The sequence below is a fragment of the Lepus europaeus genome, chromosome 19, assembly GCF_033115175.1.
Source record: "Lepus europaeus isolate LE1 chromosome 19, mLepTim1.pri, whole genome shotgun sequence".
Lineage (NCBI taxonomy): Eukaryota > Metazoa > Chordata > Mammalia > Lagomorpha > Leporidae > Lepus > Lepus europaeus.
In genome coordinates, this window is record NC_084845.1 from 58,911,100 (window position 1) to 58,924,264 (window position 13,165).

Here is a 13,165-nt window from a genome sequence, read left to right on the forward strand (position 1 = left end):
GGAGAGAAACCCTATGAGTGTAACAGGTGTGGCAAAAGCTTTGGAAGGACTTCCCATCTTAGTCAACATCAGCGTATTCACACAGGGGAAAAGCCCTATTCTTGTAAAGTGTGTGGACAAGCCTTCAATTTTCCTACAAAACTCACTCGGCACCAGCGGATCCACAGTGAGGAGAAGCCCTTTGGCTGTGTGGATTGTGGGAAGGCGTTCAGTGCTCAGGAACAGTTAAAAAGGCATCTAAGGATTCATATTCGAGAGATGTCCTACGTATGTGACAAGTGTGGGAAAGTCTTCACTAGCAAAAGCAATCTTGTTCAGCATCAAAAAGTTCACTCTGGGAAGAAACACTATGGCTGTAGCAAGTATGAGAAAACCTTTAGAAATTCTTCCCAGCTAGGTCACCTTGAACACGTGCCCCCTGGAGAAAAGCCCGTGCTAGACATTGGTCGTTTTGGCCTTCCAGCATTTTTCACCCCCTTTTACTGGTAACAGTACCTCACTTTCATTTTGGATTCCATCTTCTGCTTGGGAGTGAAATGTGTGACACAGGCTTGTCTACAAATTCCTTCCCATAGGACGTAGTCCTTGGTTTGGATGTCAAAAGGTGACCAAATAGGGCTCATTTAGCGTCTCAGGGCTTGGCCAGACTTAATAGGAAGAAATACTCTTTATTTTTTTTCATTGATTTTAAAGCTGAGCAGAACTGGATTCTTGTGGAAGATGAGAATAAAGTCAACACGGCAAAAATGACAACTGAGATTTGGTAGGTGATCAAACTTGAAGATACTATTGGAACAACTTCTTTAAGCCATATCTGAAACTTGAAGTATGTGTGGATTTTTATATCCCAGTAATCAATAAATTCCTTTTTTGTCATTAGCTTTAGTAAGTTTGAGTTGGCTTTTCTTTCCTTGGAATAGAATTTTGACTATACTGAGGCTTGTCAGTGGGTGTTAGTCTTTTCCACTGCTGTAACAAAATACCCAAGGCTGGGTAATGTATAAAGAAAAGGGTTTATTTAACTCACAGTTTAAGAGGTTGAAAGTCCAAATGGCATGATGCTGGCTTTAGGGAGGGCACCCTTCTGGCTGTGTCATCTCATGGCAGGAGTGCGTATGAGAGGGAGATCACAAAACAAGAACCAGAGAGACTAAAAGGGATCACCCTTGCTCTTTGTAGCAGCCCTTTCTCAAGAACTAACCAGGGTCCCATAAGAAATAAATTGCTTCTGACACATCCCAGCATCACCACATCAGGGATCACACAACACGAGTCCTTGAGGGATGCACTCAAACCATATCTAAACCATAGCACAGTATAACAATTATTTGAGAAGTTTTTTTTTTTTTTTTTAAAGATGTATTTATTTGAAAGTCAGAAAGGGAGAGACAGATCTTCCATCCTACGAAGTCTGAAGTATGACTTACCTGGTGATTTAGAATTGTTTCGTGTCTATGATGCCTGGGAGTCTGTAGTTATAGTCCTGGAAGTCCTCCAAGCCCTGTGATTATAAAATGTGATTGGGAAACCTGCTGTACCACTGCAGAGCTCAGTCTACATTAGGACACCACCAGTGGATAGATGTAGCAGCTTAAGGTCTGTAACAGAAAATTCAGGGTTGCTACAAAACTATGCATCAATGAATCCATTCTCAAGAGTAACTCTTAAATATGAAACTGAAAGTTTTCTTTCTTAAAGCTTTCATTGTCCAGTTTTTATTAGGGATGGGTACTATTCTAGACATCAAATTATTAAGTGTCTGGATTTTGTATCTTTCATGGTGTGGCATTTACCAGATTAACATTCAGGATAGCTTGTCCATTTTGCCCCTTGATCTGGTTAGTGGACCAAGGAAATGATCTGGTTGTCAGTTTTGTTGTTTTAAGATTTAATTGAAAGTTACAGTAGAGAGACATCCATCTGCCGGTTCACTTTCCAAGTGGCTGCAACAGCTAGGGCTGAACCAGGACAAACCCAGGAGCTTCATCTGGGTCTCCCATGTGGGTGTAAGGGGCCCAAATGTTTGGGCCATCTGTTGCTTTTCCCAGGCCATATGCAGGGAGCTGGATCAGAAGTGGAGCAGCTGGGACACAAACCAGTTCCTATATGGGATGCTGGTGTTGCAGGTGGCGGCTTTCCCCGCTGTGCCACGATTCCAGCCCCTGGTTCTTAGTTCTAAGACATGATGCAGAGATGACACTTTGGAAAACAAAAAGCGGCCCTTTGGATGCTGAATTTAACTTGCATCCTCTTCTCTCACATACCTTTCTGCTGCCATCTGTTGTTGGAGTCACCTGTTCAGTTCCAGAGTCTCCCTGCTCTCCCCTGGATTAGAGCAGTGGTACTGTGTACTTGGGCTGTCCAATGAATAAAAAGATTGGGGGTATCACTTTTTAAGCAAATGTTTTTAAAAAGTAGATGTTTTTAAAAAGTGAAGTGTAGCATACATAAGAGTGCACGAGGTACAGTTGTACAACTTGAATTTTTGTAAAGAACGTAGTCATAATCACCATTGTCAAGAAATGGAATCACTGGCACCTTATGAGTTGTTCTATAATCCATTTCAGTCGTTACATCTCTCTCATCATAACTTGTATTATGACTTCTATCATCACGGGTTATTTTGCCTGTTTTTGTAGTTTTCCATAAATGGAATCATCAATATAGATTAATTCTCATTGCTATGGTAGTCCATTATGTGGATTTACTGCAATTTATTACGTACTGTTGTTGTCATCTGAGTTATTTCTAAGGGGGGTTGTTTTGAGGACAAAAGTCATGCAGAAAAGAATCTAGTTAAAGTACCCAGGACAAGAAAGCCTAAGTTTCATGTGTTGCTATGTCAGCTACAGCTGCCCTTAAGCACATGGCGACAGTATTAATATTTTGGGGAGTAGTCACTAAACATATGCCAGGCACTTTCTTAATCATTACACACATTTACTCAGTTTAACAACTTTATGAAGAAGGCAGTTATCAGGCCCATGTCACAGTCGAGGAACCCAAAGGCACAGTAAGTAGCAGAGTAGAGATTCAAACTCAGGCAGTCTGAGTTCAGAGCTCGTGTTCTAACCATTGCACAGTACTGCCCTGTAGAGGCTGAGGTAAAGTCTGACAGCTGCGTCTTGGCAACAGAAGAGCGGATGGTGGAGGAGAGTATTTGGATCAGGTCAGCACAGGGAGATTGAGCAGCACTTCACAGAATGGGGGTGGCCAGAGGGTGGGCATCTATCTGTAAAGGGAAGCACGGGTTGAGATTAAGATACGTCTGGTACGGACCATGTCTTGGTATAGCTGTTGTGAGGTGGTAGACTTGATGTTTAGGACCTCCCAGGCTTCATGGTTGTGTGGCACTGGCATGTTGTTAAGCATCTATGCCTCTTGATAAAATCTGAAAATGCATATCTTCATAATACATACCTGAGCTAGGGAGCTGGCTTCTTTGAGGGCCTTCCAGTTTGAGATGTGGGGACAGCCAAGGGTGGTGTGATCATCCCACGTTCCTGGACTTCATTGACTCGTTAGCGTCATCCACATGCTGGAGAATGAGTGTCTAGATGGACAGCCAGCAGTCTCCACCCCAGTCCCTGCCTGCCATCCAAGTGTGAGGTCTAGAGACTTTGGAAAAGAGGAGAATAATTCTGGTGTGCAGTTGGTTGTGCTATATAGTTTGAAAATTTCTTTAGAAAAAGAGATTTATTTTATTTATTTGAAAGGCAGAGTTACAGAGACAGGTAGAGCAAGAGAGAGAGAGAGAGGTCTTCCATTCCACTGGTTCACTCCCCAAATGACTGCAATGGCCAGAGCTGAGACAATCCAAAGCCAGGAGCCAGGAGCTTCTTCTGGGTCTCCCATGCGGGTGCAGAGACCCAAAGACTTGGGCCATCTTCTACTGCTTTCCATGACATAGCAGAGAGCTGGATTGGAAGAGGAGCAGCCAGGATTCGAACTGGCACCCATATGGGATGCCAGTGCTGCAGGCTCAGGCTTTAACCCACTGCCCCACAGCGCCGGCCCCTAGTTGGAAAATTTCATAGCAGTTCTGAGATACGCACAATGTTTATCCGCACTTTACATCTTAGGAACACTGAAACCTAGCAGATTGATGGGTGAAGGTTCAGGGGGTTGTGGTATTCTGACCTGTGACTTTGGTGCGTCTCTGCACCGTTAGCTGCAGCCATGGTGGACAGTTCTGTGCAAGTGAGAACTGCCCTTGCACTGCTGAGATCCTTCCAGGCCTCAACATTCTGCCTCCGCCACATTTTTAGAGCTCACTTAGTGAAGTATAACCTACGCATGCATGGGAGACGTTAATCTCAGGAAAACCCTTAATGAGAAGAGCCTAAGAATGAAGCTTCCAGCTTCCTACCTTTCAAGGGGGTAGTTGTAGAAGGAGTTGATCCTTTATCTGGAGGGCTCCAGTGCTCATAGCATCGACGTTAACACCTTACATTGACTTTTCCTCCTTTCCTGCCTCACTCCAGCTTTCGTCGTGTCTTCTGAAACTATCTCCTATATATCCAAGTCCCTGTCTCCAGTTCTGCTTTCGTTCTGCTTTCATGGGAACCCAAACTAGAGAGCAGGAGACAGAACTCAAGAGCGGTGATAAAGTTTCTAATAGTCCAGTCATGGATATTAGCAGTTTACAAGAATGGAATCTTAGATGTTAGCTGATGGTCCACACGGGCACTTTCATGATGAAATTCCATTCTGTTTTCAGTGGGGACTGTACTTTTCTAACTTCTGCTTCAAAGAAGCTTTCTTTGACAGTGCTATGTTTTTCTTTGAAATGCTTAATTTTAAACAGGCTAAGTGGTTTACCTAACTATAGCTGTGTACCCAGGAGCTACAGTAGGGTGCATTTAACGTAACCAGCCTGTCGAGAGGACCTGATGATGCTTGCCACTCTGAGATTATCAGTCAATGTAAGGATTTGAATTCCTAAAGTAAAAGAATCCTTTGAAGGATTACCAGAACATGAGGTGACACGTTAGGTTCTAATTAACTGAGTTCAAACAAAGAGATAGGAGCAGTATCTGGATCAGATTTAAAGTACAGTTGGAGTGGGGAGGGAGGAGGCATTTAGCCTAGTGGTTAGAACACCCTGCATCCCACATTGAAGTACCTAGGTTTGACTCCTGACTCTGGATTCTGACTGCAAGTTCTTGTTAATGTAGCCCCCAGGGAGGCAGTAGTGCTCGCTCAAGTAATTAGGTTCCTTTTACCCACAGGGGAGATCTGGATAGCGTTCCCAGCTTCAGACTGGCTGTTGTGAATCAGCAAATTGAAAACTCTGTTTCCCTGTCTCTGTATCTCTCTCTGCCTCTCAGATAGATAAATTTTTAGAAATACACAGAGTAGTTAGAGCACCAGTTTGGAAATCAGTGATTCTGAGGTCAATCCAGGACCTTGGAGAGCTCCCTTAACACCCAGATGGGGCAGAGTAGCACCCTGGACAGAACCGCAGTCTTCCTGTTTCCTGCTTTAGGCCTCTGTATTTGGACCGCAGTATAAAAAAAGTGGCCTTTCACTCCTGGGTGCCTGGAGATGGCAGTCCCCTCAGTTCCATCAGTCTTACAGAAGGTTCTCCATGCTGAGAGGGATTGGGATTCTTTTTCTTTCTTCCAGGGGACTTCAGCATCAGAGCTGATAATTGGACTCTTTTGGGTATTCTGTGGGATTGGGTCCTAGGATCACAGTATTATTCTTGAGGTCAGACTCCTTTAGGTTGGGGAAAAATATGGTTTGCTATGTAAAGAAAGACATTCCGAGATCTTTCTGTATGAAGATCTTTCTGTGTAAGAAGCAAGCTATTGGCCAGCGCCGCGACTCACTAGGCTAATCCTCCGCCTGCTGTGCCGACACCCCAGGTTCTAGTCCCGGTTGGGGCGCCGGATTCTATCCCGGTTGCCCCTCTTCCAGGCCAGCTCTCTGCTATGGCCTGGGAGTGCAGTGGAGGATGGCCCAGGTGCTTGGGTCCTGCACCCGCATGGGAGACCAGGAGGAAGCACCTGGCTCCTGGCTTCGGATGTGCCAGCTGTGGCAGTCATTTGGGGGGTGAACCAACGGAAGGAAAACCTTTCTGTCTGTCTCTCTCACTGTCTAACTCTGTCAAAAAGAAGAAGAAGCAGCAGCAGCAGCAGCAAGCTATTGTGCATATGAGAAGGCATGTTGTGATCACTGGGAAGACCGGCTGTTGATTCTCATTTATACCCTCTCCTCACTCGCTAACCCCCAACTGTTAACCTCTGTTCAGAAACACACAGTGGACTAGGGCTGCATTCTCTAGTAGAAAGCTTCTGAATTTGGTCATTAGCAAGTTTCCATGAATTTAGGCAAACCAGACGTCTGAAGGAGTTTGGCACTACAGTCTCTTTCCTCTAGTTTTGATGATGTCACATTTATATATTTTTTTTACTTTATTATTTATTTATTGACTGATAATTGTGTGAGAGTGATCAGATTCAAGAGTAAGGTAGAGAAGGGGAAAAGTTAACTGTACTGAGCAGTTACTGAATCCCAGGCCCTCTTGTGTAAGTGGAACAACTTACGGTACTTCTAAAAGCTCATGGATATTGAAAGGTAAATTTATTTTGGTCCAAAAAATTTTGAAATCCATGCCTTTTTTTTCTTATAAACCCACCTCCCAGCTGCCAGATGGAGGACCAAGTTTCATGGTTTGGGGACAAACCATAACATTATGCAATGTATATCTTTTTTTTTTTAAGATTTTATTTATTTATTTGAGAGGCAGAGTTACAGACAGGGCGGGAGGTGGGGAGAGAAAGGTCTTCTATCCAGTAGTTCACTCCCCAAGTGGCCACAACAGCTGGAGCTGAGCCGATCTGAAGCCAGGAGCCAGGATCCATTTTTAGGTCTCCCATGTGGGTGCAGGGGCCCAAGCAGTGGGCCATCTCCTACTGCTTTCTAGGCCATAACAGCTGGATCAGAAGTGGAGCAGCCAGGACTTGAACCAGCACCCATATGGAGTGCTGGTGCTGCAGGCGGAAGCTTAGCCTACTATGCCATGGTGCCAGCCCCAATGCAATTTAATTCTCCACACGGTAGATTGAGTGATCTGTTCATGTAACTCACAATATCAACGAGTAAGAGAAAAGATTGTTATATTGAAACATCCTTGAGCTCCTGGAATTATCTCCAACCAGACTTTTATTGCTTCATTACAATTTTGAAGAAGAAGCAGAAGTACCATTCTTAATCTTTTTTTTTTGTTTTTTTAATTTTTAATTTTTTTTTTTTTTATTTTTGACAGGCAGAGTGGACAGTGAGAGAGAGAGAGAGACAGAGAGAAAGGTCTTCCTTTGCCGTTGGTTCACCCTCCAATGGCCGCCGCGGTAGCGCGCTGCGGCGGGCGCACCGCGCTGTTCCGATGGCAGGAGCCAGGTGCTTCTCCTGGTCTCCCATGGGGTGCAGCGCCCAAGGACTTGGGCCATCCTCCACTGCACTCCCTGGCCACAGCAGAGAGCTGGCCTGGAAGAGGGGCAACCGGGACAGGATTGGTGCCCCGACCGGGACTAGAACCCGGTGTGCCGGCGCCGCAAGGCGGAGGATTAGCCTGTTGAGCCACGGCGCCGGCTAATTTTTAATTTTTGACAGGCAGAGTGGACAGTGAGAGAGAGAGACAGACAGAAAGGTCTTCATTTGCCATTGGTTCACCCTCCAATGGCCGCCGCGGCCGGCGCACTGTGGCCGGAGCACCACGCTGTTCCAAAGGCAGGAGCCAGGTGCTTCTCCTGGTTTCCCATGGGGTGCAGAGCCCAAGCACTTGGGCCATCCTCCACTGCACTCCCGGGCCATAGCAGAGAGCTGGCCTGGAAGAGGGGCAGCCGGGACAGAATCTGGCGCCCCGACCGGGACTAGAACCTGGTGTGCCAGCACCACTAGGCGGAGGATTAGCCTGTTGAGCCACGGCGCTAGCCTAATCTGTCTTCTTAAAACTGGAAACATCGAGGCCAGTGCTGTGGTGCAGCGGGTTAACGCCCTGGCTTGAAGCACTGACATCCCATATGGGGACCAGTTCAAGAGCCAGCTGCTCTACTTCCCATCCAGCTCTCTGCTATGGCCTGGGAAAGCAGTGGAAGATGGCCCAAGTTCTTGGGCCCTGCACCCACGTGGGAGACCCGGAAGAAGCTCCTGGCTCCTGGCTTCGGATTGGTGAAGCTCCGGCCATTGCAGCCAATTGGGGAGTGAACCAGCAGATGGAAGACCTCTCTCTCTCTGCCTCTCCTCTGACTCCTACCAGATGGTCTGCTTTCTGAGCCTAGAAGTGACATCCATCAAGTACTGCAATGTAATCTCCAAGTGTAACTGCCAAATCGTGGGGACCATTTTCCTATCTAAGAGAAATTTATGTAAGGTGCTCATTTTGGAAAACAGTGGAGATCAGAATCAGGACAGTGCAGAGAAGGGCCCCTGGCAACATTTGGTGTCCTGATCCCAGGCAAAACACACATCCTACTCCCAGTGGCAGATACAGAAGAAGGTTCTACCCAGAAGTTGGGGCTGAAGCCTTTGGACCATGTCAGTAGCAACTGCTTTTTGCTCCCCTCCTTTGTGCTGGGTTTTGTGCTCCAGCTGAGGATAATGGTGTTGAACAAGACAGACACAATCCTTGTACCCTGAAGCTACCAGAGAGGACAGATACAAACCACTGCCATTAAAATATATAAATATGTGAATACTGACGAATACGAGGTGCTGTGCTGGCACATTTCTGCAGAGGGGACCCACCTTATTCTGGGTGGTTAGGGCAGTTTTGTTTGCTAGGGGATATGGAATTTGAACAGACACTTCCAGTGATTGTAAAGATGGAAGGTAGGAACAGGCATTCTGGGTTTAGAGAACAACACGCTTAGCAAGTGCGACTGAAGAGAAAGGGAGATGTGAGGGGGCCTGTTACCACCATTCAGTGCAGTAGCACTGGGGGGATTAGAGGTGTAAAGAAGAAAGGGTTGGGGTGGGGGGCTAAGAGTGGTCCAATCCAGTGGCCTTTAAAGCTCTCTCCCCCTCCACCAGAGTTCATTCTGGAATTTTATGGGAGGTATTTGTTATGCTCGACAGAGCTAATGAGGTTGATGGCAGCACTGTGGGTGAGACCAGGCATGCCACAAATCCCACAGTGCACAAGATGGTCTGGTCTTATTGAAAAAAAAAAAAAAAAATCCAGACTTCCAAATGTCTTGTTGGTCATTCAAGTAGGTGAAAATCCCATTTATAAATCTAGGATTAACACAGTTCATTTTTGCACAGTTCTAACACATGTTGATGTTCCAGAATATAAGTAATAAATAATCAATAGATCACACTGTTTAATTCAGATCTTTACCAAAAACTGCTCACCATGTTGGATCACACTTTTGTGGTTTCTGAAACACCAACATAAGACATGGTTTTGCAGCTGTGGCATTCAGTCAAATTCTCTATGTAAGGGCAAATACCTGGCCACTTCATTAGCTCTCCTGTAGCAGTCACCATCCAGCATTTACATATCTTAGTGGTATGTGGTTTTTAAAATTAAAATTATGGGGTCTGGCGTTGTAACATACTGGGTAAAACTGCTGCCTGCGATGCCAGCATCCCATATAGGTGCCAGTTCCATGTCCCAGCCAGCTCCCTGCTCATGGCCTGGGAAAAGCAGCAGAGGATGGCCCAAGTGCTTGGGCCCCTGCCACCCACATGGGAGACCCAGATGAAGCTCCTGGCTTGGGCCTGGCCCAGCCTCAGCCGTTGTGGGACTGAACCAGTGGGTGGAAGATCTCTGTGTCTCTCCCTCTTTCTCCGTAACTATGACTTTCAAATACATAATTAAGACTTTTTTAAAAATTACAAATTATGTTTTTATTTTTACGTTACCTTTAAGGCCTAGCATTAGTTTTAACGCCAAGAAGAAAATGCATATTAAGAGACGCTGATTTCCCAGGGGGGCACGGGGTTTGCCCACGGTCCAGTCTACCTGACTGCTCCTGCAGCTTTACCAAGATGCAGGTTCCCGGCGCCTCTGGCTTGGCGCTGAGTCCTGCCTTCCCCGTTTCCCTCGAGGAGCAATGGCTCCCGCAGGTCAGACATGAGAGAGATGGGCGAGGGGGGCAGGGGTCAGGTAGGCAGGACGCGGCCGCAGGGGGCGGGGCGAGGATACCAGCGAGAGCCCACGACCCCGCTCCCAGCGCGACTCGGGGCGCACCTGCTGACGCACTTCCGGGTGCGCCGCGGGCCCGCCGGGTGCGGGGGTGAGTGTGGGGCTGCAGACGCCGAGGGCGGTGCCCGAGTCCCAGGGCGGCCGGTGGGCTTGGGGCGCGCGTCCGCTCTGGGTGGCGCTGGGTGTGCGGTGGTCCACGCTGGCCGGAGCGAGTAGAGGTCGGCCCCGACGCTCTCGGCTCGCGTTTGGGTTTGGTGGCCGATTACCTTCCGTCCTGAGGGAGTACAAGCACTCGACGGCCACGAAGCTCCGAGCTTGCCGCGCTGGGTCTGTTCCAGGAAGATGTGGCGCGGGCGGAGCGGCCTGTGGTGACGTCGCACGTCAGTGGCTGTGCCAAAGTCGCGCAGGCATCGGCGCCCGTGCGCTCCGCGGTCGTGGCTCAGGGTCACGACGCGGGAGGAGCGGCGCGCGCCCATCCCTGGGCAGGGGCGGCCCTGGCCCCCGAGCCGTGTGGGGCGGGACGAGAGCTCGGCCCTACGCGCCGTGGGCTGTGGGTTAAAGTGACGTGAGAGTGGCTTCCCCTGCGTGGTTACGGACTTGCTGACTTCTAGAATACACGGAGATACTAACACAATTTCTAGTTATTCTCCCGTGGAGAACGGATTTTCAACCGGCAGTGCAGAGTTGGGTTCTGTTCTGCTTTTAGCCAGTATGTAGTCAAAATCTTGTTTTCCAGAGTCCGGTAGCTCTCTTGCCTCACTTAGTGTGGCTCGGCTCATTTGCTGCTGTTTGTATTTGGTTTGGGGTCCTGTGTTGGTGTGAGGATGTGTGTATTCGTAAGATGAGTACTTTATAACGTTTATGTATGAATTCGCCACCCGCTTAAGAAAGAGAGCATCACCTGTACGGCTGCGTCCATCAGTGGCCCTCGTTCACCTGGCCCTGGGGGGAACCGCTTACCTAGAAGGAGTGTTAAGCTAGCCTAAGTGTTTATGAAAAATTATCATGTATGCATAGATCTGTAAACATTGTGTTTAATGGCATAATCTGTAGTCTTTTGGGACTTGCTTGATGTTCCATTAGTGAAAAAGATTTGAAAGATTGATACATTATCAGTGGCTTGTTTCCAGTTTTTTGCTATTAAAATAGTGCTGAAAGTGAGTATTTTTTGTACATATGACTTACATGAGTTTCTCATATGAGTATTTCTAGGGTATAGTTTTTTTGTTTGTTTGTTTCCACTCCGGTTTGAAAGGGAGAAAGATCTTCTGTTTGTTGGTTCACTCCCCAGATGCCCACAACAACCTGGGTTCAGCTAGACTGAAGCCAAGAGCCAGAACTCAAACCAGGACTCCCACATGGGTGGCAGGGACTCAAGCCCTTGAGCCATCAGCTGCTGCCTCCTGGGATGTGGGTTAGCAGGAAGCTAGATGGGAGAGGAGGAGCCCCTCACTCCAGTGTGGCATGTGGATGTTGGATGCAGGAGTCTGGAGCAGTGGCCCAAGTGGCTCTGCCGCTCTGCCCACCCCTAGGGTGTAGGGTTTTAAAGTTAGCCCTGAATGCAAAATTCTTTTCAGATACCTTTGGCTTCTGTTGACAGACAGTACTTGTATGTTTGTCTTTCTTTTACTTGCGAATGTAGGGAAAGTACTGGTCTTTATCAATATTGAGCTTTACTTGCATACATATGAAGATCTTAAGATCTTAGTCACTGCGTTACCTTGGTGAACTCCTGGAGTCTATTCCTTACCATTTAGAATGTTTGCATCAGTATTTATAAATGAGACCCTGTCTGTGGTTTTGTATTAGTGTTTTGCTGCCATAAAAAGAATTGAGAATCTTATTTTTGCTGTGTTGTGCTGCAGTTTAAGGAGTTAAAATTATTCATTTCTTAAAAATTTGGAAGGGTTTGCTCATGACACATCTAGGCCCAGCGTTTTGTGAGAGCTCTTTACTGGCTGCCTTGGTTTCATTAGGTAAAAATAATCAAAAGGTTACTTAGAAATCTATATAATGTGGGCCGGCGCCGTGGCTCACTAGGCTAATCCTCCGCCTTGCGGCGCCGGCACACCGGGTTCTAGTCCCGGTCGGGGCACCGATCCTGTCCCGGTTGCCCCTCTTCCAGGCCAGCTCTCTGCTGTGGCCAGGGAGTGCAGTGGAGGATGGCCCAAGTGTCTGGGCCCTGCACCCCATGGGAGACCAGGCACCTGGCTCCTGCCATCTGATCAGCGCGGCGCGCTGCGGCCACTGGAGGGTGAACCAACGGCAAAAGGAAGACCTTTCTCTCTCTCTCTCACTGTCCACTCTGCCTGTCAAAAATTAAAAAAAAAAAAAAAAAAAAGAAATCTATATAATGTAATTGGTAGAGTTTATTAGATTCAGCTGGAATTACACATTCTTCCAGCATAGAATAAATTTTCTTTTTAAACACCAGAGAATAGTTTTAAAATTTTAATTTACTTTTCTGTGTACTTTAAGAGGCAGACAGGAAACGAGAGGGGGAGGGGGGGGAGATGCTGATTCCATCTGCTGGTGTACTCTGCAGATGCCCAGGTCTGGGCTGAAGCTTGGCGCTCAGACCGCCTCTAGGTGGTGGCAGGAACCAGTTACTCCGCGGCATCACCACCGCCTCCCAGGTCTGCCTTAGCAGGAAGCTGCAGTCAGGAGCTGGAGCTCGTTTTCAGACCCAAGTACTGTGACTTAACCACTGGGTTGAATCCCGCCCCAGACTATCTTTTTAAATGGACACTTTAGCCATATACCCCCCAAACTTGGAAAAATCTGTCAAGTAGAAGATAATTGATCAGGTTATTTAAACATCATGCAATAAAATCATAACTCATGGATAGAGAAGTTAAAAACAAGTTGCCCTGGGCTGGCACCATTGCTCACTTGGTTAATCCTCCACTTGCGGTGCCAGCTTCCCATATTGGGGCCAGGTTCTAGTTCCGGTTGCTCCTCTTCCAGTCCAGCTCTCTGTTGTGGCCCGACAAGGCAGTGGAGGATGGC

At 47.3% G+C, this 13,165-nt stretch overlaps 1 protein-coding gene and 1 long non-coding RNA gene across 16 annotated transcripts in view; one reads left to right on the top strand and one right to left on the bottom strand.

Moving 5' to 3' along the window:
* The window catches only part of ZNF23 (zinc finger protein 23), a 38,865-nt gene that overhangs the window by 12,564 nt on the left and 13,136 nt on the right, over positions 1-13,165 (top strand). Inside the window, exon 1 of one of the 15 annotated variants that reach the window (XM_062177295.1) lies at positions 10,224-10,247. The exons of 10 other annotated variants lie outside the window; for them this stretch is intronic. The gene's annotated coding sequence lies outside the window, so the exon portion shown is untranslated. Of the gene's footprint in view, positions 1-10,223; positions 10,248-10,273; positions 10,301-10,652; positions 10,866-13,165 lie in introns of those variants that run through there. 4 more of the 15 variants (XM_062177291.1, XM_062177292.1, XM_062177290.1 and 1 more) reach the window with 4 other exon arrangements.
* On the bottom strand, positions 2,940-10,482 carry LOC133748482 (uncharacterized). Its single transcript, XR_009864460.1, has 3 exons — positions 10,423-10,482; positions 3,421-3,618; positions 2,940-3,232 (listed from the first exon to the last, which is right to left on the bottom strand). It is a non-coding gene; the product is annotated as an uncharacterized LOC133748482 (long non-coding RNA).